Source organism: Mycteria americana, chromosome Z (assembly GCF_035582795.1).
Source record: "Mycteria americana isolate JAX WOST 10 ecotype Jacksonville Zoo and Gardens chromosome Z, USCA_MyAme_1.0, whole genome shotgun sequence".
NCBI classification, from domain to species: domain Eukaryota; kingdom Metazoa; phylum Chordata; class Aves; order Ciconiiformes; family Ciconiidae; genus Mycteria; species Mycteria americana.
The window spans coordinates 37,972,450-37,994,011 of record NC_134396.1 but is presented as its reverse complement, the minus strand read 5'-3'; the positions used below and the strand labels follow the sequence as shown (position 1 = coordinate 37,994,011).

General features: G+C 44.4%; 1 long non-coding RNA gene across 4 annotated transcripts in view; it reads left to right on the top strand.

The window, feature by feature from the left end:
* LOC142402726 (uncharacterized) overlaps positions 1-21,562 on the top strand; it is a 76,194-nt gene that overhangs the window by 28,915 nt on the left and 25,717 nt on the right. For 2 of the 4 annotated variants that reach the window (XR_012773460.1, XR_012773457.1), the window contains 3 exons: positions 11,223-11,479; positions 11,740-11,961; positions 20,539-21,317. This is a non-coding gene — a long non-coding RNA (uncharacterized LOC142402726). Of the gene's footprint in view, positions 1-11,222; positions 11,480-11,739; positions 11,962-12,192; positions 12,577-20,538; positions 21,318-21,562 lie in introns of those variants that run through there. The other 2 variants (XR_012773459.1, XR_012773458.1) reach the window with 2 other exon arrangements.

Below are 21,562 nucleotides of genomic sequence, written 5' to 3'. Positions count from 1 at the left end.
GGCACACCCTTTGGAAAAGCTCACTCTTACTCTAATTCTGTAGCTCAGCAAGTGTCAGAAAATGCTCTTTGGAGCAGTTTGTCTCTTTGGAGGCATTGCACTACTCTGGTTCTTTTTTATTAGTAGGTAGATTCAGGGAAGAAATCCTCAAGTTGGTGGAGTCAGGGCTCAGCTTTCATTTGTTTTCCTTGTATCCACTGTTCTTCCACTGACAAAAATATTTGCTTGTTGCTATGTGAAGACCTATTACACAGAAGTTTGAGCTTTGTCCTATTAGAGTTGGAAAGCTGATGCATTGCAGATAGAGCATCAAGAAGCCAAGTGTGCTACTGAAGAGTTAAACCCTTGTTTTGTGTGCTTTAGCTGAAAAAAAGGACCGAGTGGCTTTTATTAATAATGTGGATTTAATTATGGATCTGAGAGTTGGGGAAAAAGTAATAAAGGAAAAAAGTGTGGATAAAAACCAAACACACCTAAAAAGTTTTACATTGTTAACATCCTGAGGGAAAACAGAGATGTGAGATATCGTCATGGAGAGAGACTCTTGTGGCGAGTCAGGAACAAATATGAAAATACAGTCATAAAATATCTCTCAGAGACATGAAGTAAATGTGTCTCCATGGTAAGTGGGTATTTGAGCCCTTCAAGGCAAGGACTGTCTCTTACTTTGTTTTCGACCAGGAGAGAAAATGATGGGGACCTGATTTCTGATTTCCAGGTGAGGTCTTAAAGACAGCCATAATGTAAGTAATGAGTAAGATTAATAACTCCTGAATGTAAATCTGCAGCCCTTGATCATAGGAGAAGCATTTCTGACTTCTGGGAAGGTTTGCTGGCCATCTGTGGACAATCAACATCTGGTTGTGCTCCAGGAAGACCAAGTAGAAAGCCAGGTCCCCTGTTTTGCATTTAATTACTGCTAAGAAGTTATAACGAGTGCATTGTGATGCAACCTTTGCAAGTGTCACTGGTGATTAGACTATTGCAATACTATTTCAATATGCAAAACTATTTCAATAATGCAATATGAGGCTACTTCTTAGATTTATCTGGAAAGTACCGATGCAGAACGTGGCAGCTTGGTTTTGATTTTGCTTCCAGGACGCTTCTCAAGGGCCTCATCATGTAAATGCTTTGCTGTTCATTCTGCAAGTGTTGTTGGGTAGAGTTTGCCCTTTAAACAGCCTGGGACCTATCTCTTGGCCAGCCACCCCTCCTTTCTGTGCTGGAGTGCCATGGCAGAGCTAGGAAGGATTTAGAGACTTATCTGGAAGTACAGAAGAGGTTAAACCAAGAGGACTTTCCCATGAAGATTCCAGCCTTGGCCCTTGTTCCCAGCTCTGGATTTGGAAAACTCTAATTTATTGAACTTAAATGTGTGTTCAAAGGCCTGTTGATTTCTTAGCCTTTCAAGAGCAGAGATAGATTTACCAGTGGGGCACACTCCATAAAACTGGTGGATGCTTGAGTAATCCCCAGTCTGGGGAGGGTCAACATGGCCTTTGTAAAAGGAAGCTTGGCCGTACAAACCTGATAGCATTCTCGAAAGAGGCTTAGAGGCACATGGGTATGAGTCATCCCATTGGCTGATTATTGTTAGCTTTACGGAGGCTTTTTACAGACTTTTTCACCAAAAACTTTTAAGGAACCTAACATAAGACAGAAGATCCTTACATGGATAAATACTTGATAAAGGGTAAGAAATGGGAAGTATGAATAAATCACCAATTCTTGGAGCAGAGTGAGGTCAGGAGGGGGATTAAATGAGGATCTGTGGTGGGACCTTTTATCTTCAATGAGCAGCGACATAAGAAAATGTGCTGATGAAACTGAATTACTCAAACCAGCAAAGATGGAGGGCATCTGTGAAGAGTTGTAGAACGATCTGCTGGATGGATTCAAGGCAGATAAAAATAAAATGATACAAATGGGGGAAAAAATGGTCTTAAACTAGCCTGTTAAATGGCAATTTCTGTGTTGACCATTACAACTCAGGATTGAGATTGCGGGTACACAAGACATCCATGAAAATATCAGCTCAATACTTAACAGAGGTCAAGGAAGCATATAAAATAGTAGCAGTTATTAGGGAAGAAAACAAAACAAAGAGCATCATTTTGCCATTCACTTAAATCCGTAAGTCTCTCAGTTGTTTTCGTTCTTTCGTATTACGAAGGGTGCAGGAGAACTGGAAAAGAGCCAGAGAAGGGCAGCAAGGGTACAGAACATCTTTCTAATGAGTTGTTGCTAATGATGTTAGGGACACCCCATGAGCCCAGTGGAGTGGGTCTGCCCTGGCGTGCTGGGCCTTTCCCAGGCTCAGCTGAGGCTACGGGCAGAGTTAGCTCCTACCTATTTGTTTTAGACTTGTCCCAGAGCGCTGCTGTGAAAGGCACTGGTTTTTAATGGATATGAGGACAAGGCTGTAAAAATAAACAGAAGTAATTTTGTTGAAAGTATCCACTCCACTACATAGTGGCAGAACCAACCCTCCTATAAACAGATCCAGTTTCTTTTTTTCAAAATCTTCTTCTTAAAAGCTAGTTTTCCAAGTCACTTCTCAGCCATGATCTCACTACCTTAAATGAATAGCGTGTAAAGCCTACAGAGAGTGTGTGAACCAGATTTTACACAAGACTGCATCTCTTCCTTACAAGCCAGCAAGCTGCAGTTGCAGAAGTGAAGCTTTATGTCTCTTCTTGTAGTAGAAAAAAGCAAAAGCTCGGTGCAATCAGCCGTGTCTGGTGGACAGGAGAGACAGAGGAGGGAGAGCCATTTTCAAGGTAAAATGCCATCAGTTATACTGCCAAGATCTAACGTCCCAGATGCAGAGGGAATGCATTTCCCACTACTCCTTTTTTTTTTTCCCCCAGCTCTTTTGTTTTTTAAATTAATTTTTGGCAGTAACATAACCCCTGGAATCCTGCCATTTACTGCTTGAAAAATTTCTCTTGAAAAGAGGGAGGGAGGCAGGGAGAAAGCAAGGGGTAGAGGGAGTATGAAAACCTAATGGAGCTGATTGCAAGGGTACATAACTAACATTTTTTCTGCAAAAATAATCTGTAATTTATTTTTGTGATGAGTCCATTTTTATGTCCAGCCCTGTGTGAGAGAAGATGACGACTGTTCAGTAGAGATACTGGCTATTTCAAAGTAACAACAGGACAGCTAGGCAGAACTAAACATACTGGTATTTTATGGGGTTTCCTTAAAAGAAGGCTGTCAGTGTAACACGATCATTCCTTAAATCTTTAAAGCATGAAATGTTTATAGTTAAAAAGATGCAATCATGGAAACACAGATATGTTAAAGTAGAGTAAAGGTTCTTCTCATTTTGGGCTGAATGGTTTCACAGATGCTGAGGAAAGGGCACAGCATCCTCATCCTGGCCCAGCAAGATGCGCCATCTGGTCTACGTTTGTCCCTGACAGTGATTTGGGCCAGGTCTCTACATGGTTTTCATTATTCTCCCCTGTGCCTTGGGTCAGCTTGAATTGGGATAGCCTCTCCCTGCCCACTTCCTCAGCATCCTCCTGCACCTGCTGCCGTGCTCACCTGGTGCCACGCAGCAGCCCTGTGCAAGCTAGGTGACCATCTGCAGCAAGGTGGGGACTGGTGCAGGCTCTTGCGGCACTCTTCCCTGGGGGATGCAGAGTAAGCAAAAATTATGGGAGCCCCTCTCCATGCCTGTGGCTCACTGCAAGTTTGAAAAGGATAGATATAAAGCAATGCACGTGCAGTAGAGATACTTCTGGCCATTGTTTCTGCTTCAGTGGGGAGACCTTAGAAGGGACGGTGTGTTTTGGCACGTTACTGATAAAAGCCAGGGGTATACGTGCCAGCCATTGGGATATAGTAGTGGTGGAGGGCTACAGTAGTAACAGTTCGGAATGAATAGGAGTGCCGTCATCAGTCACTGCACTGCACTTACCCGGAGGCAGAGTCTATCCGTCCCCATGCTCTGCTTTCCCATCGTCTGCTTTCCCAACTGCTGGTCAGGGCCTTGGCAGCTGCCTGCGCCGCCGTGCTGCTCTTTGTCCAGCTCATCAGTTTCCTCTCCTAAAAAACAACCCCCTTTTACAATTAATACTGATAGATGCGGGCTTCCTCTGTATTATTTCCTGTTGTAATTGGTTCATTCAGCTTTTCCCCAGTTGGTTTCAGCTGAAGTCCTGGTTGGGCTGGCCAGCTTCCAGGTGCTTGGAGAGGAAATGCAGAGTTTACCTTTGTGTAGCACTGAGTAACAAGATATGCACCCTATGGTCCATATTTTGGGAGGGAAGAGGAAGAGAGGGACAAAAAGGGAGGCCAAAAATGATTCTTGTGTAAAGGATATGGAGGGTTTTTGTCTGAATATACTGCACCATGCACATCCTGATATTCTCAAGCAGGATATCTTTAAATGGATACTGACAGCTGAGATACGCTTGGTACTGAGTTGTTTTTGAAGGGACATATGTGCAAAAGAAAATGTGAAAGATATTATGGCAAAATACAAAAGGAACTGTTGTTTTCATAAATGACCACATGGCTTTAAAATTTAAACATCTCCCTGCAATGCTGAAAAACTGTAGCAACAACATCGTGCTGTTGCACAAGACCTACTAAAATGACACCAGGGAGAAACAGAAGTAAAACTTATTCTTTGCATTGTCCTGCAGAAGGGGGAAGGAGACCACAGGTTGTTGCACAGTGCAGCTTCTGCTCAAAGCAGCAGCACCACATTCATCTGGTTCAATTACACTGTCTATCTGAAAAAGCCAAATGGTACTTTTTTGAGGTGAGGGCTAAAATGTACTTTTAAACTGCACCACACTGCAGGCTGTGAAGCAGCACAAGCCTCTCTTGGAGGTCAATCAATGGGCAGCTATGGACCACTCATAAGTAGCAAAAATATATCATTGCTCATCTTTCTTGTGTCTCAGTTGCTGATGCTACCAAAGATGTAGCAATCAGTGCTGATAATGGTGAATGAGGACTAGCCTTTTGCCTACCCAAGTTCTCTGTAAATTCACATTACTGCCTGGACTGTTGCAGGCTGACAAGCTTCCCGCAGCTGCAAGTAGTGCAACGTGGGAAGAGCAGACCAGCAGAGTGAAACTGGTGGTGCAGAGGCCCACTAACTATGTGCTTGGAGGGTTTTGCTTTGGACAAAGTGTAGAGCAGTGGCTGGAGTGCTTTAGGTGTCCTCCTGGGATGCATCTGCTGGTCTAGCTTTACCCAAAAAGAAGCCAGTTGGTGCCCTCTGGGACTGCTCTTGCCATGGTGAATCAAGGGCTGGGAAGTGGCGGTGCTCTCCTGGCCCTACCTAAAGCACTAATGTAAAAGACACCAAAATGTTCAACTTATAGGACCCGACCAAACTGCCCCGAGGGCAGAGGGGTCCCTGTGTCACAGCAATCGCCACGCCAGCCTGTCCCCCATCAGCCCCTCACGTTCGTGCATTGCGGAGCCCATCCCCACAGCACTGCGGAGAGCTGTCTCGCCCCCAGTAAAAAATAGTGACATTTACTTCACAACTGCCTGTTTCTATACTTGAGCAGCCTCCACCATATCTCTGAGGCATTTTTTAAATTCCCAGCATTGTACCGTGCTCTCTTGCTCTCCCAGGCATCTCACATAACTGTGTGCCTCCCTGCCATGCAGTGCTAAGTAACTCGTTTCTGTATGTCTGAGGGAAGGTCTGGAATAACCTTAATTTTCTATTTAAAAAGCAGCTGCTGGTCGCAGCAATTGTCCTAAGGAATGCTTTATAGTTGATCTGCGTCCTGATGTGTGTAATATTACTGAGGACAGGATAAGCCAGATCTGGAGGTCTGTGAATAATACTGTATTGTGAGAGACTTCCACCTTTTCTTTTGCAGCAGACAGAAAGTGTGTGTCACTAGAGAAGGCGAGGCTTTCAATTAAGTTCACCAAGTGTGTATTTAAATTTTAGGATCATACCAGATGTGCTTCAGAAAATTGAATATTTAGGGGTTTTTTTACACAGTTCTATTAAGGGATTAGGAAATATTGGCATCATTAAAACAGGCAAGGAAACATTTATTAGGCTGTCAAAAAGTATTGCAGCCTCAGATAAATCCACTGTTGCTCTGCCCCAGACCCTGCTTTCCTGTAACTCAGCAGGGTGTCAGGGACCGTGAAGCAATGGAAGAGTCACCAAGACAGCTGGCGTGAGAGAGTGAAATCATGGGCTGGCGTTTCACCTTTAAAAAGAGCTTAGACAAGCACATGTTGGGAATGATGTCCTTCACTCATTCTTACCGTTCAGGTGGGACAGGGACCAGGGGTCTTTGGAGTTTCCTACTGATCCTTTGGGTTTGTGATGGCTCTAGTGAGGTAAACACAGGCGTGTTGAGTCACGTCAGCTGATAATCGGGCCCTGAAGTTTAAAAATTGATATTGGGTTAAAATGCTGCTTCTAAAGAGTTTGGTGTTAAAAAAAAAAGAAAAAGATTGCTTGAAAGAACTTCTTCTGCAAGCAGAGATTGCAGGAGTAAGATCTGTAGAAAATAATTTGATTTTTCTATTCTTTTTAACGTAGTATTGGTGAATAAAATTTGACTAATTAACCCTTGCTTTTCACAGCTGCTCTTCATAATGAAAATCTCTTTTAAAGAAGAAAAGGGTATAAAGGGTATAATAATTGACTTAACTGGTAGTATTGCACTCTGTGCTTTATAATGTTATTCTTGTAAGTATCTGCTTTGTGTTGTTTCTGTTGTGAGACAGGGCAGTGAAGAAGGTTGTCAGGGAAAATTTTAGGTTCTACATGGAGGAGAAAAAGCCCTGGTAGCCTCTATACAGTGAAACTGGAATGTGTAGACTGTTATACTGGATTATGTCCATCATCCATCTAGTGTAGCATCCCACATCTGAGAGCTGTCAGTGCCAGATGCTTCAGATGAAAGTGTAAGAAACTTGCAGACGAGGGATCGTTGTGATTACTGATAGTATAGTTTTGCTTAAGCTCTGGAGAGTATGTTTTAATACGTCTTCCAAAATGCTTGTCCTTGATGTTTTCAAAGTTTATATAAGCATCTAGCCCTTTCTGAAAGTTGTTACATTTTGTGTTTTAGGGTCTGTCTATGGGAACAGATCTCATGGTTTAATCCCATCTTGTGTGAATATTTTTTTTTCAGTACCATTCTGATCATTCAATTTCATATAAACCTTCTTGTGAGGGAAGATAAAGAACAGAAGTTCTTTACATAATTTCTTCCTATAAGCCAGTGTTCTGTGTACGTTTTACAATGCCCTGCTTTTTGTCACCTCTATGAGATGAAAACTCTGAATCTTAAAACTAGAAGAGAAAGAAAAAAAAGATTCAGGAGGGGAAAATTGCTCATATTTTTACTGGGTTGAACTATTCAAAGCACACAGACAAATATTTAAGTAGTCTTCTGGAATAGAGCTTAAATCACTAAAAGTGAGTTACGAATAAGTGAGTCTTGGCTCCGTAGCAGTCTTAAAATCATATAAATTTGGCTTTGAATTTTTTTTTCCATTTGAGAAACTGACAATACAGTAAACGTGTTGATTAAAACATGATAGCAACAACAACATTTTGTTTCAGCTTTGCTTCGTATGTCAAAAATGCAAAAGAAATTGATTTTGGAGGGGAGAAGATTTACTGCAGACCAGAATGCTTGATGTTTCATTAAAAGGAATGTTAGAGTGGGGTCTTTCACATCTTTTCAGAATGAACAAAAAAGTCTAGGTAGGGGAGCTAAAATCAGTGCATATATTTTTCATATGCTCCGAGGTTGCTTAACCTGTTTTACGCAAATATACACATGAGAGAATGGGGAAGAGTGAAGAGAGAATGAGAAGTGTGTGCAAGATTTCATGTAGCAGCAGTGTTCTTGATATACTTGCAGATTATTTCTAGAGCATTGAGATGTTCAAAACACAGCTGTTTGAGGAGTTGCCACTGCCACATACAGTTAAATTATAATGCTTACTAGTCCTGTGGCTTTAAAATGTTTTTTGTTGTTTGGGGGGAGGAAGGGAGGTTGGGGATTTTTATTTTTGGCAGGATGCCTTTGCAGTGAATAGAAGAACAAAGAAATTAGGAAAAGTAACAAATCAAAAGCCGTCACCAAGACAGAACTGAATAACTAAAAACTTAGACACTATTTTTTATCTGCTGTGTTTCTTGAAATCATGTGAACTATTGTAAACTGCTTTTTCACTATTTATGCAAACAGCTCAGTAAAACTCAAGCCGTTTAGACTGGATCTGCAGATGTTCTGGAAGTCAGACTCTCAAAATTTTGTTGTTAACACTCTGGTGAATATTCAGGTTCAACTGAAAGACATATACTCCAAGGGCACTGGCTGCGCCAGGGGTCTCCTGGAGTCATGGTGAAGCCATCCAGGCAGATGCCAACACTGCTTCTGGAAACAGAAAAGTTAGATCTCTGAGGGAGGTGAGAGTCTGATATGTCCAAACAAGGACATTTGAAATCTGGGAAATTAATTACACTCCTAGAAGCCTGTGATTGGTTTTCTCCATGTTGTTTGTACTGGTGTGAACTAAAATTCAACACATTTTTATTACCTGTATTCCAGCTTAGGCTTCACTTGATCAAAGGTAGCTTAGCTTTCATCCAAGTACAGGTAAGTCCAGGGAATAAAACCGTATTTGTTGTCCAGGCTCTCCTGACCAGTGCAATATTCAGTAATGCTATCGTAAGCGTATAACAAATGCAGATCAAAAAAGAAAGTGTCCTGACTTCAGTGTTTAAAAACCACCTCTGTCCTACTAAAAAAGCAGGTAAAAAAAGTGTTTACTTCATACCTCTTTCCTCAAGTTATTGTTACGTTAAACAAGCTTTGGCTACTGGGAGCATTCATATTAAAAAATGGAAAGGTTTACAATACAGAAAGTAATAGCTTCATTGGGGTATGAAGAACATTTTAAACACAGTGAATAGTTAACTTCATTTTTGCACACTCTGGAAAGGATATTTAAACTGTTTTGACATGTCCAGACGCTCGTTTTAGAATCGTAGTCTTTCCAGACATTACTCAATCCACCTGACATCGGAGAAGTAGGATTTGTCACCAGTGCCTGATCTAATGTGTTTTCATGCTGAATTCAGAAACTCTTAACTCTATTAATGTTGAGTCGTTCATACTAAAAATATATTTTTTTCCACAGCCCAGTCTATGCCAGTAGACTTTACTCAAGGGAGAATGTGCAACCTGATACAAATGGGAGAGGTTGCGAGTGGAGCCATTAGGGGATCCCTCCAATAGTAATTTCTAATGACTCTGCCACGAGTATAACCTTGTTGTTTCAGATCTTTGCAGTTCTGTCACTGGTAAGAAGCAATTTTCCATGCTGGTTTATGGGAATTCATTAGATGTTATTAGTGAGTAAAGATTGCATTCTTGCTATCCTGCAAAACTGCACAACTGTGCTCTTTTAACAAATGATATTTAAAGTGATTTACATCAGATCCATTTAAGGCAACTTTTGTTTTCCAGGAAGTGAGATCTTGTCTTACTATGGAAAAGGTTTCCTTAGATGTGTTACAGAGTCACAGAGCAGCTGAGGCTGGCAGGCACTTCTGGAAGTTGTCTTGTCCAACCCCCTCTGCTCGTGCAGGGTCAGCCATAGCAGGCTGCTCGGGGCCTCCTCCAGACGGATTTTGATATTTCCAAGATCGAGATGTCACAGCCTCTCTGGGAAACTGTGTCAGTGTTTGATCATCCTCATGGTAAAGAAGGTGTTTTGTTTGTTTGTTTGTTTGTTTGTTTTTAAGTGGAATTTCCTGCATTTCAGTTTGTACCCATTGCCTCTTGTCCTCTCAACAGGGCACCACTGAGCTCCATCTCCTTTAATTCCTCACCTCAGGTGTTTATATATGTTGTTAAATCCCCCTGACCCATCACTTATCCAGACTTTTTGCAAAGCTCCCTCCTCTCAGGATCCTGCACTCCACCTGGACCATCTCATGGTCACTGCAGCCAAGGCTGCTGCTGACCTTCACATTCCCAACCAGCTCTTCCTTCGTGTAAGTATGAGGTTCAACAGAGCATCTCCATCTATCAGCACCTCGATCACCTGTGCCAGGAAGTTGACATCAACGCATTCTAGAAACCTCCTGGACTGCTTGTGCCCCACTGCATTATTCTCTTGAATATTATTGGGGTGGTTGAAGTTCCTCATGAGGACGATGGCCTGCAGACAAGAGGCTTCTTCCAGTTGACCAAAGAAGGTCTCATCTGCCTCTTTATGACCAGGCGGTCCATAACAGACATCCACCACAGCATTGCCCGCATTGGTTTACTCTCTAATCCTAATTTATGAACTCCGCTGGTGATTGTGCGTCACCACCTCTCTCCCCTGCCGTTCCCCGTTTAAAGCTCTCTGCTCCAGGTTGGTCTCCCTGTATTATGTAACTTGTGGGTAACATTAAATTGCATTTTAATGTTGCAATCGTAGTTTTAACATGTGTTATCAGGTTGAGGTAAGCCTTAGATTTCCTTTTAGCTCCTAACATGAAACTCCAGACTGCTTTATATTTATTTACACTCCTTTGGGCCTATTATGCTCATTTCTTAACGAAGGTGGATGTAAAAAACCTTGATGTTCATAAAAAAACCATTACTTGATCAAGAAAAAATGTGTAGGTCCCTCTGAGATGGTTCATTGGGATTGTTATTTTGAACAGCCCTTTTGCTGTAAAATCCTAATGCCTGGGTGGATTTTACCTCGGTTCTGCTGCTCGAAGAAAACCTGTGTGAATGTACGGGCATATGTAAGAAGAGGTGTAGGATTTCCCTCAAACAATTATATCAGTGCAAAAATGATTTATGCCCTACCTCCATTCAACATGTGGTTTTTAGCTTCTTCAGACGTAGGACTTTACAAAGTCTGTTTCCCCCCATCACACAGATTTTATTTCTTCTTTTTGTCCCCTGAATGAAGAGACTTTAGAGTCACAAACGGTGAAATAAATTTATCTGAGGAACCTGTCCTCAGATATCAGACTTCCTTATCCTCTGCTCTCTCTGGAACAAAATGTTGCAGGGCCATTCTTAAGTATGTCACCTTTTCATGGCTTGAAAATGTCCCCTCCAGTTTAATCTCCTTAATCTTCATTTACTTTTGCAACCACTTCCTGCTAAGGCAAAGAAAAGATCTCTTCCCTCTCCAGTGAAGAAAATATTTCAATTATTTTTATTGGTTTTTTTTTTTTTTAACAGGAAACCAGTATAACCGTGCTCTTGCAGACCTAGCTGCTGTGCTCAGCCTGGTCTGGCCGTGGCTGCCATGAACCATCGGCTGTGCTGCTGGTGGAGCGAGACCCACGCGCTCCGCCCTAGGGCAGGGATGAGCATAAGGCCAACAACAACAGCAACAGCAAAAAATCAGAGAAACCGCCGATGAGACGCTTCTGGAGATCGCTGTTTCTCTGTGACACGGGGGAATGTTATCAGGCTTGTTACAGGACATCTGCACGGTAGGCTGGTGGCTGCCCCACACCCTGTTTAATATGAATTTGTGTCTGGCTGGTGCGCCCTGTGCCCAGCTGAGGTTTCAGCCCCGAGCATGGGGCTTGGAGGGACCTCTGCGAGGACATGGTGGGGAAGGAGAGCTGCATGAAGCAGAGCCTTGTGTGAATGGCAAAATGATTGCAAATGTGTGTGTGGGGTGTTCGTCGTTGTTTTAATTTGGCTTTTGTTACTGCAACTTCTTTTCATTCACTGTGCTTTTCCACAGTCAGCACTGCGGCTGCCAGCAGTCGTTCCTGTGAAATGCTTCTGATTATGGTCGGCGTCAGCAAATACAGTGTCTACAGCCCCTCTGTAGTGCTTCCAAAAATGTGTTAGCCTGGACAGAGGACTAACGGGTCAAAAATGCAAAAATGGTCTGAATGTCAGTCTGAAAAACAAAAGGCTTTGCAACCTGCTCTTTCACTCAGCTCAGCAAAAGCTGCTCACGGTAAGGGACTGAATCCTTTCCCTACATAGGGTGTGTTATTACTTTGCTTTAAAAATACATACTTAGCAATGGATCGCACTCCTGCCTGGCTCCTGCAGTTGTGGTGGGAGAGAGGGCTTCAGGTGGTGTATCACGACATGCTGAAATGAACCATTCGCTGAGTGGGGGAAAAGGAGGGTCTGGTAAAGGTGATGCTGTTCATGTTAGACAGCCACCAGTTCTGTTTTGCAGAGCTGTAGCTGTCACCTGCATTCGGTTCCCACGGTGTTTTTTTAAAGAGGCGGGCGATGCCAGTCCTTGCTGTGTCAGCAGAGACCGGGCAGTGGGGAAGACAGGCAGGGGAGCACCAGTCCCATCCTCATGCCAGGGGGGTTTGGGCTCAAGTCCTCGCTCTCCCAAAGACACCTCTCCGTCAGCGTAGCTTCTCCAACCCAGCAAATCCTGACAAACAGTGAGTAAGAGCACAGGCGGGAACAAAAATAAACTCACACGGTTACATGAGGTGCTGCTTAGCCATTGTTCGGGCTTCACGCAAAAAGAAGCAGGCTGTAATCAGCGCGCCTGGGCGTCTCGGGCCGGTCCTGCCAGGCAGGCTGCCGGGACAGCGGAGGCTCATGTCGGAGGGACAGCGGAGGCTCATGTCGGAGGGAGGCAGGGCGGCTGGGGAGGAGCGGGCATCAGCAAGCAGGGAGGAGAGAGGGAGCGGACGCGGGGCCGGGGGGCTGATGGGGAGGAAGGCTCTGGGAGGTGTCGATCACCTCTGTGGGGCAGGGGCGCAGGCGTGCACGCGAGTGGTGGCGGGTGACGCAGTGCGGGGATGCACCTGGGAGACCTGAACTGGTCTGAAGCCAGGCCCCGAGTTTTTGCATGCCTGCACTGTGACCTACGCTGATGTTCAGCCCCTGCGTGGCATTTAACCTGTGGATATCAAAGTACGCACTTGACCAAGGCCCAGTTATCCCAGTTATCAGAAAAAGGATGGAGGGAGGCAAAACAGCTCACCTCCAGGGGCAGAGCTGGGGTTCACAGCTCTGTGGCCGTGGTCGCTCAAGGGCCCAGGGCCAGACCTCAGAGGAATAACCGCTTGTTTCTTGTACTCGTGTCCTGTTCCTCCACTCCTCTGCTGGCATCTGCTCTCGGCCAGGGCTGGAGGCCGGGTGTTGGGCTAGTTCCGCACACACCCAAGACACGTGTCCTCAGGTCCTGGTACTCCGAGTCTGAGTGATTTTACACTCACAGAGGAGACATACATACAGCTGCTGTCAGCTTAAGCAGGTCTGCTGCTTGCCGTGTTCATCTCCAGCAGTCCTGCCCTGGTGCGCTCCGTGAGGCTGGCGGGTGCCAGGCACGAGGAGCCACGCTCAGCGCACCCACCAGTGACACCGGGACAGTGGGACCCCCGTTTTCAGCGCAGTATCTGTCTCTGGCTAAGTTACTTGCCATGAAGTAACTGTTTCTTCCCATCAAGGAAAACCAGGGTGTGAAGCAAAACACGGCAGCCTGCATCCAATTACTACCATGGGCAGGGCTTTTGGACACACATGAGAAACCACCTCCAGTCCACCCACTACAGTTAGTCCAACATACCACGTTTCTACACCTCTCTCTCCCATCCCCTATCCAGTTATACCTATTTTTGCCAGATGATATGCTACTGTGCCTCCCAGGTGTGCTGCAAGCTGGGGACAGCTAAAAAAAAGAATGAGATTCAGTGAAAAGAGATGTCCTCCTACCCATGAGCACTCTTTCCTTCTCCTCTGGTCCTCATATGGTTTCAAAGAAGCTCTGGGCTTCCTCTGTCCTCTGCCTCATATGAGTACCTCCCAGAGATTCAAACAGACAAACTCTGATGGTTGTCAGTGTAGGTCAGCATAAGGAAGGTAAGACTCGCAGAAAGACTGTAAATATTTTTATTAATGGAAAATAAGAGACCTAATCCACCTTACTTTTATTTGTCCCGTTTCTATTAATGAAAATATACTGCGTATGTTTCGCTATTCTCCTTTTCATCAGATACTCTTCAGGTGCCTGTGTAACACCGTTGTGATCAGTGCCTTTTTACCATCACACTGGGTAATGCATCAACATATACTAGAATGGGGTCCTTCCATGAAGGAGCTTGCACCACAAATGTGGCAGAAGGTAGTGGGCAGCAGCTTTGTTATCCTTCAGTTACAAATGAGGACCTGAGACGCAGTGAGATTCACCCAAGAAAGGGCTTTTATCCTGTTGTCCTGAGGTCCTGTGCCAGCAGCTTCAAGGAAGGACCACCCTGTCTCCCATGCCAGCTGTTGCCTTTCCTTCCGTGGGCCAGGGTTCTGTCCAGGTCCCCATGCCATAAATGTCTGGTGGCCTCGGTGCCTGTGGCAAGAGCAGCTCTGGGACTGCACTGAATTACAGTTCCTCAAGGAGGGACGAGAGCCCCAGGACCATGAACAAGTGCCGCCCTGATGGCTTCACATCCACATCCACCTTCATGTTCAACATCTTTGAGACTTGTGGCCTGTGACTATAGAGACATCAAATAATATCCTCAGCTACTGATCCCATTTCTCCCCTGCCTGCGGTGTCTGCTCCCACCCAACCAAAATTAATGTCCCCAGTAGCAGGAACCTGAATGACTATCACTGCGAGAGCAGTTCAGACACTCAGTTGCCTTTAGTAGAGTAAACCCCTCAGAGACATGAGTAAGTAGAAGACAGCTACATGGCAGATGTTTATATATATGCACACACGCACATATACACACACTCTCCCTCTCTAATTTCTTGACACATGGAGAGCAGCTACACATGCAGCACACTTTGTATTGTACGTCAACTTCAAACATAGCCCAAATCAGCCGTGGAAATGGCAGCAATTATGGTAAGCTGAAACCAAACAAACTGCAGCAACCTAATAGTTTCAATGGTAGGAAAAAAATCCCACATCGCCCAGCTGCAGGAGCTGATAGGAAGACAAGCCTCAAGGCAGCTTATGGTTTCCTGGCTGTCATCAGCTAGCAGCTCGGATACTTGATATAATGAATAATCAGTGTTTGAACTGATGGAAGTGACCTTAAAACATGCTGGGGAGGGGGAAATTTTCACAGTGTGCGTTGGGCAGTGGAAATTGTGGTTTGAATACATTTACACGGTAAATGTTTGTACTACGGGGTGGAATTAAAGCAGGGTGAAAATAAAGGCTGTAGTCACTACATGGCCTATATATATATATGAAACCAGAGAAGGAGCTCTGTAGATGACAACATCAGTTTACGTAGATGCACATTGCAAGTTGTCTTTCTCCTGAGGCCTGTATTTCTTACACAGATGGCAAAACAAGCCAGTGACAAGCAGGAGGGAAGGTCTTCAGCGGGCATTAAACTTGTAAGAGTGAAGGCATTAAAGTTGTCTTCTTAGCAGCGCATTAACAGCACAGGGAGCAAGGCTCTTCCTTCCTTCCTCCTCTCCCAGAGGAGATGTCAGACCTGCCTGATGTGGCGATGGTGGGCAGGCGCTGGCCACCTCCACCTCCACCTCCACCTCCAGCTGCCTTCTTGTTCACGCTGCTTGGTGCTTTGGCAGGGAAGGTGGGCAGCTTTCACTGACTGCTCTCGAGATGCCGCGTGGGGTTAGGGCTGTGGGCGGAAAGCCTGGGAGGAGCCCGGGGGTGCCTTTGTGTGGGGCTGAAAGGAGGGAGCTGGCTGGCTTTCTGGGCTCCCTCTGGATCTGCTGCAGGCATCCAGCCTGTGAGGAACCTGGCAGGACCACGCTCACCTTCTGCCAAGATTTCTGTGAAATCGTATTCCTGAGTTGCTTTGTCCTTTTTAGCTGGCCTGGTCACTCTCCAAAAGTGAGGCTTTAGAGGAAAAAAACTAAACCCACTGTGCAGATGTTACAGCCAGGACAGTTAGCATGCAACAGAGGCTTTTCTAGAATTGCAGCGGCATGAAGAAGCAAAAGAAATGAGGTACTGGCTTGGGGAAGAGCTTTTGTCATGCACCTCTGCTCTCCCCACCAGAACTGCTGCCTTTTAATTAAAAAAAAGACCTCTTGGGAAATTTGGAACATGGACAGATTTTTTGCTAAGAGACCACAACTCACTTTTCCCTCTTCTGCCTCCTTAATTTAGGTTAAATTTAAAGGAAATAACTTGAGGTTTGGAAACACCTATCTCTAGAGAGCAGCTCAGTAGTATGGTATGGAATGAAGCCAACAGCTGTAGAGATCATCTAATTTGAACCAAGGCAGGTAAAGAAAAGCCAGGGAAACCGAACAAAACCTTTTCTATACGCATTGCTAGTGGCCTGTTTTTCTGCTGCGTTGTGCTTTACAATGCAGCATGCAGCCACATCGAAGGGATCTAATGTTAGCAGATAAATATAGCCAGGTATTTAGGGTACTCTGCACTCAGCCTGCAGGCTCATGGACACAGCTGCCCACTGCGTGCCCTGCTACCTGTTTTACCCCTCTGTGATTTGGGGTGGTTTTCTCCTCAGGCAAAAAGGGAATGTGTACCTCACATTTACCGTGAGGCTGGCAAGCTGGTAAGCCAGCTTGGTACCTTGAAGCAGCAGTATGAAGTTCACACTTCTGCTTGCCCAAATGTAGCTTATTCATGTGCCTGGCCGCTCTGGTAAGAGCATCACTTTACAGGGACAGAAAGGTCACCTTCCTCACAGCTGGTGAGGAATAGTGAAGATAGCAGAGGTCTGTACCGGCACTGGGGGACACTGTGTTCTGCAGAGACACGGAACTGCAGAGTTTCTTTTTCGCGTTCTGCTCTCACCGCAGATGCACTGCTTCATCATCAAAATGTTTCCTGTCCTTACCTTGTGGTAACATTAGAGTCTGTGATGTGGGGCAGGGAGCGTGAGAGATCGAAGCCCTCCTTAAATCCCCAAACCACAGCAGAAGTCGCTGCACCAGCGGAGAGCCACGCTGCTCCACTTCTCCACTTCCAGCTTGACCAGTCTTGGTTGGGTTAAAAATACAGCCTGGACTCTGGGCTCCTCAGACACAGCCCTCTTTTAAGCAGGAGTGTCTTCATGTTGCCAGCAGTGGTGGTGATTGATTTGATGAGGACCACAGACCCTTGGCAAATGGGCCGTGTCTGCACTTGCCAAACCTTCTGCTGTTGAATTAGGCTGAAGTGTGGTTTCTGCACTGTGGTCATGAAGGACCTGATTTACAGAGAGGCTCTGAACTGACCAATCTGCAGAGCTGGTCTGCCTGGTAATTTTAAAGAACTAAAAAAACATTTGGAAGAGGAAATGAGGAATATGCACAAGTGAAGTTCCCTTCCACTCCCCTGGCTTGCCTTAATGGCTCTGTTTTACCTCTGTATGGCTGCCCTTGACTTTCTCTGTAAGTGATGTTATTCTGTCAGAAAGATGACGTGTTCACCCAGACAATTGTAAATGGATAAGAAAACAATTTGTATTTTCTTCACTTCCTTAAGCCCATCAGCTCAGACATAGCAATTCCCTGGTGTAAGGGAGCTCAGTCATTCTGTGGCTGGCAGGTAAGTCATAAAACATAACAAGTCCCGAAACAAATCCCCCCCCGAATGTCTGTAAAGAATAAACAAAGCAGAAGGATGCAAAATCCTGTGTGTGTTTATGGAGGACAAGTGTAAAAAGACCAGCACCTCTGTTCTTGGCCTAGCCTCCTTATCCAGAGGAACAAAGCTTCTGATGCTTTTGCAGGGAGATATTGTGCCAGAGTAGGCAGGGAACGATGCTGGGGAAGCTGAGCGCTCGTTATCTTAATGATGCACCAAGCCTGGAACATTTAAAAAATAGATGTAGTCTTTGGAAAAACCACAGAACAGACAAAAATATATGTGCTGATCTTCCAGTCTGGTCAAAAGAGACAAGTCATTCCAAGCACTTCTTCAAAAGTACTCTTTTTCTCTGTAAAATAGAGTGCTGCAATTCTGGTGAAAAGCACCCAAGAAAACCAAGTGTTACCAGAATGCTATTTTTGTGAAAGAAAGCCTGTTGCTTAGTTTACTAAAATCTCATGTTTTCACAGAAATTGTGAGCTTGGCAGGTCTTTCATGAAGTAAGTATTTACCTTTCTTACCACAAAGTGTCAACACTGCTTTGGTCCTAACTGTTACCTGGATGGTAGTTCATTTTTATTATCTAGGTCAATTTCAAAAAGTAAGAAATGACCACAATTTAAAATTAAATCTGGTACTAAAAATGAATTAATTGACATATATGTCCATGCAGCACACACAGAGAACTAAGTCTTCAACACTGAATTACTAGTAGGCTTGTAAGTCTGTCCTTAAGCCTCTAAGTGTATATACAGGCATCTAAATATTTCTTTCAATTCCAAAGCGCAGGATAAGGCACTAATTTTAAGTGTCCAGGTTTGTCAATGCAGACTTTATTGGACCATCAGTCAAGGGAAGCAACCAACAGTAAAAGAAAAGTGTCTGGCAAACACTTCTGTGGATAAGCGTGCAGTAGCTGTGATTTGTGGTGACATTAGAGGCAAAGACAAGGAAGCCACAAATATGCCGCGATCAACTACCAGTTTAGTGAATTTTAGCAGGAATAACCATTATTCTCAAGTTCGGGCTTTGCTGCTTATTGTCTTTGTGAATTTTAGCAGGAATAACCATTATTCTCAAGTTCCTATCGGCAGCAAATCACCTGGGCTTTGCTGCTTATTGTCTTTGATGCTCATAGTTCTCCTGGTAAAAACATTTAGGCAGCCAGTGAGAAGGCAGAATTGATAACATGTGATTTAGGTGACTGGCTGCCCCATGAATAACAAAAAGTGAGCAGATTAAATTAACATTTTCCAAATAGCTTGAAGCGTGAATGTAATTCTGCCAAAGCATTTGGTGAGTACTTGCAAGTAATACATTCAGGGAAAGGCAGGACTGGTTTGTAAGTAATTTGCTAAGGAAAAAAAAAAGCCTGAGCAACAAGTTTATAATGTAATTTAGGGGCTTAATGATGCAGATAAGCATCTAGTGGGAGATTTATGCCTCTGTGCTTTTGAAAAATCCAAAAGGATGTCCAATTTACAACTTTAGGTTGCTAAATACCTTTAGGCTGTGGTCTTAGTTTCAAAATAAGTATACATGTGCCAACAAGAGCTTGACCCAGTTGAGTGTATAGCTGCATACTTCTCGCCAGTCCATATAGGTGTGGGCTACAATGTGACACATATTCTGCAGCAGATACGTTCATATCCCTACAATTACAGAAACACCACAGTAAATGATTAAAAATGGCTTGCCAGAAAAAAATAAATCAATCCCTCCAAAACAGCATGGGGATATGAATTGAAAGGGGAATCTGTATCCCTTTATACATTGTAGTATTGCAAAGAAAAGGCTTGAAATTATGGCAGGGCTATACAGTAGGGAAAAAAAAAAAAAAAGAAAAGGTTTTGTATACAGTTTATATATATAAAAAAGGAAGATTGAAATTTCTGGTTTTGCAGGAGAAAAATTAGGAGAGAAATAGATTCAGTTGTATAGATGTGCTCAAAACCAGAAGGGGTGCAAGGAGATCGTCCCTAGAAGAATAAATTTTTTTCTTCAGTAGGCAGAGCCTGAACATGCAGTTGAAAGAGTTCAGTCTTTCTTACAGAAAATTCATTCCAGTCTTTATTCTAGATGTTAGTGTTAAAAAGTTGTTCACAAAAAGAAAGAAGACCTCAAGGACATAATTTCTACAAAAAATCCTACGTAATTCTTAACAGGAGTTGTCTGCGCACAGAAACGGTGGTTTGATGGCGTGGATCCTGGTTACTTCAGCATTGCTTCAGCTAATCTTTGACATGCAGTTAAGCTAACCTGAACCATGCCATATAAAATCAAAATGTCTATGCAGACTTTTATATCTCTGCCAACTGGACCATCATAAAGAAGCAAGCTGACACAAAAAGATCGAAACATTTCCTTTCTTTAACAGTTAACCCTTTAACAGCAGTTTCTTTCAGAAGGCACTTATGTAAGACAGATTTCATATAAGGGCTCCAAGGTAGATCACATGCATTTTTCTAACCTCCTGGGTTTTTGTGTGTTTTTTTTTTTTTTGTGGTTCATTTTTTAATTATAAGAAACTTTTCTCCTGCAGCAGAAATAGAGTTTTTCCACAACCAGCTTCCTTGGAGAGTTTGTCCTTGCCCTAATGAAGTCTACCAACACCCTCTGGGCTGAATGAGCCACCGCTTCCCCCCGCTCGGTGCCAGTATTGTCCAGTGTGATCGATAAGGGGTTGGGCCGTGGGCTGGAGGCACATTCGTAGTGCACCAACATCTGGAACTCATTCCCAGCCAGAGTGGACCGTGAACGCGCTAGGCAGACAGGATCCTATAACATCTCTCTTGTCTCAGCCTTAGCTGACTCCGATGGCCAGATAATGAGAGCACTACTGTGAGTGAAAGTGTTTATGTGTTTATGTGACCGCAGGTATGCTTTTTTGCCACTGATTTCTTGCGTGCTCTGCAGACAGTGAGCAGGGACATTGCAGGGACAGGGCAGAGACAGAGCAGCGTGCCGGGGTGGTGTGATAACCTCCAGCTCCAGGACTGTGATGACCTCCTTTTCTCCTGTCTGTTGCAGCAAGATGTTGCCTGTTTGCACTAGGGCTTTCTGCTTGGGAAACAACATTTGACATAGAGCATGTTTACGAGAAGAGGAGCATCAGCTAACACCGTCTAGCCAAGTGGAGTTACTTTCTAAATGTTTTTCTTTTCCAATTACTTTTTGAATAAGAGCAGCAACTCTTGAGTTAACTCACCAAACGGTGTGAAGTCATTACACCAATTTAAAATCCACACATCGTTAGAAACCCTTGCGAAGGTTCATATAAATATGTGTTTCCTTGTCTGTGCTGTCCCACTGGACAAAACATGGGAAGTACATTTGCCGCAGCAGCTAGAGTCCTGCTGCGTATGCAGTGGAGCTGCCTGACGAGCCAAGGATAGTCCTCGAAAATAAAAACAGCGAAACATTTCTCTTCCAGTTCCTCCAGGAGAGGGTGGGCTTGGGATACGCCTTCTGGATGTCATCACTGAACAGTGACAGTCTTGAGAGCAGCAGTGAAAAAAATATTACCCAGCAGGTTTTGAAGGCTGCAATTTGGTGGCATGCCAAGAAATCATCATGTCTTAGATACATTCGTGACCCTTGGGACCATAGCCACCGAACACGTCACCAACTTCAACATCCTTGTCCCCTGAAATATCCTGCAGGAACCCCTGCCAGCTAATCCTTCTGTCCCATGCAATGACCCCACAGTTGTGCCTATCATGGTGTGTAAGTGCAGCCCTGGAGCCAGAGTTGGGGCCCATCACCTCACCTGGCCCACTGCAGCAGCTTTGGGGATATCTCTGGGGTCACCCCAGGAGGGATGGGGATCCATCTATGGGGATCCAGGAGGGCTGGTCATCCCAGTGTACCCCAGGAGGAGCAATGGGAAGAGAAACCAGGTACCTCCTGCTATCCTAACCTGGGCACTTGGCACAGACAGATCAGATGCCTTGTACCAGGTACCTGGAGCATACCTGGAGGCATGAGCCCCAGCTCTCCGCTGGAGCTTGCACAATGACATCGGTGCACTGCCAGACCATGTAACCCAGCTGCA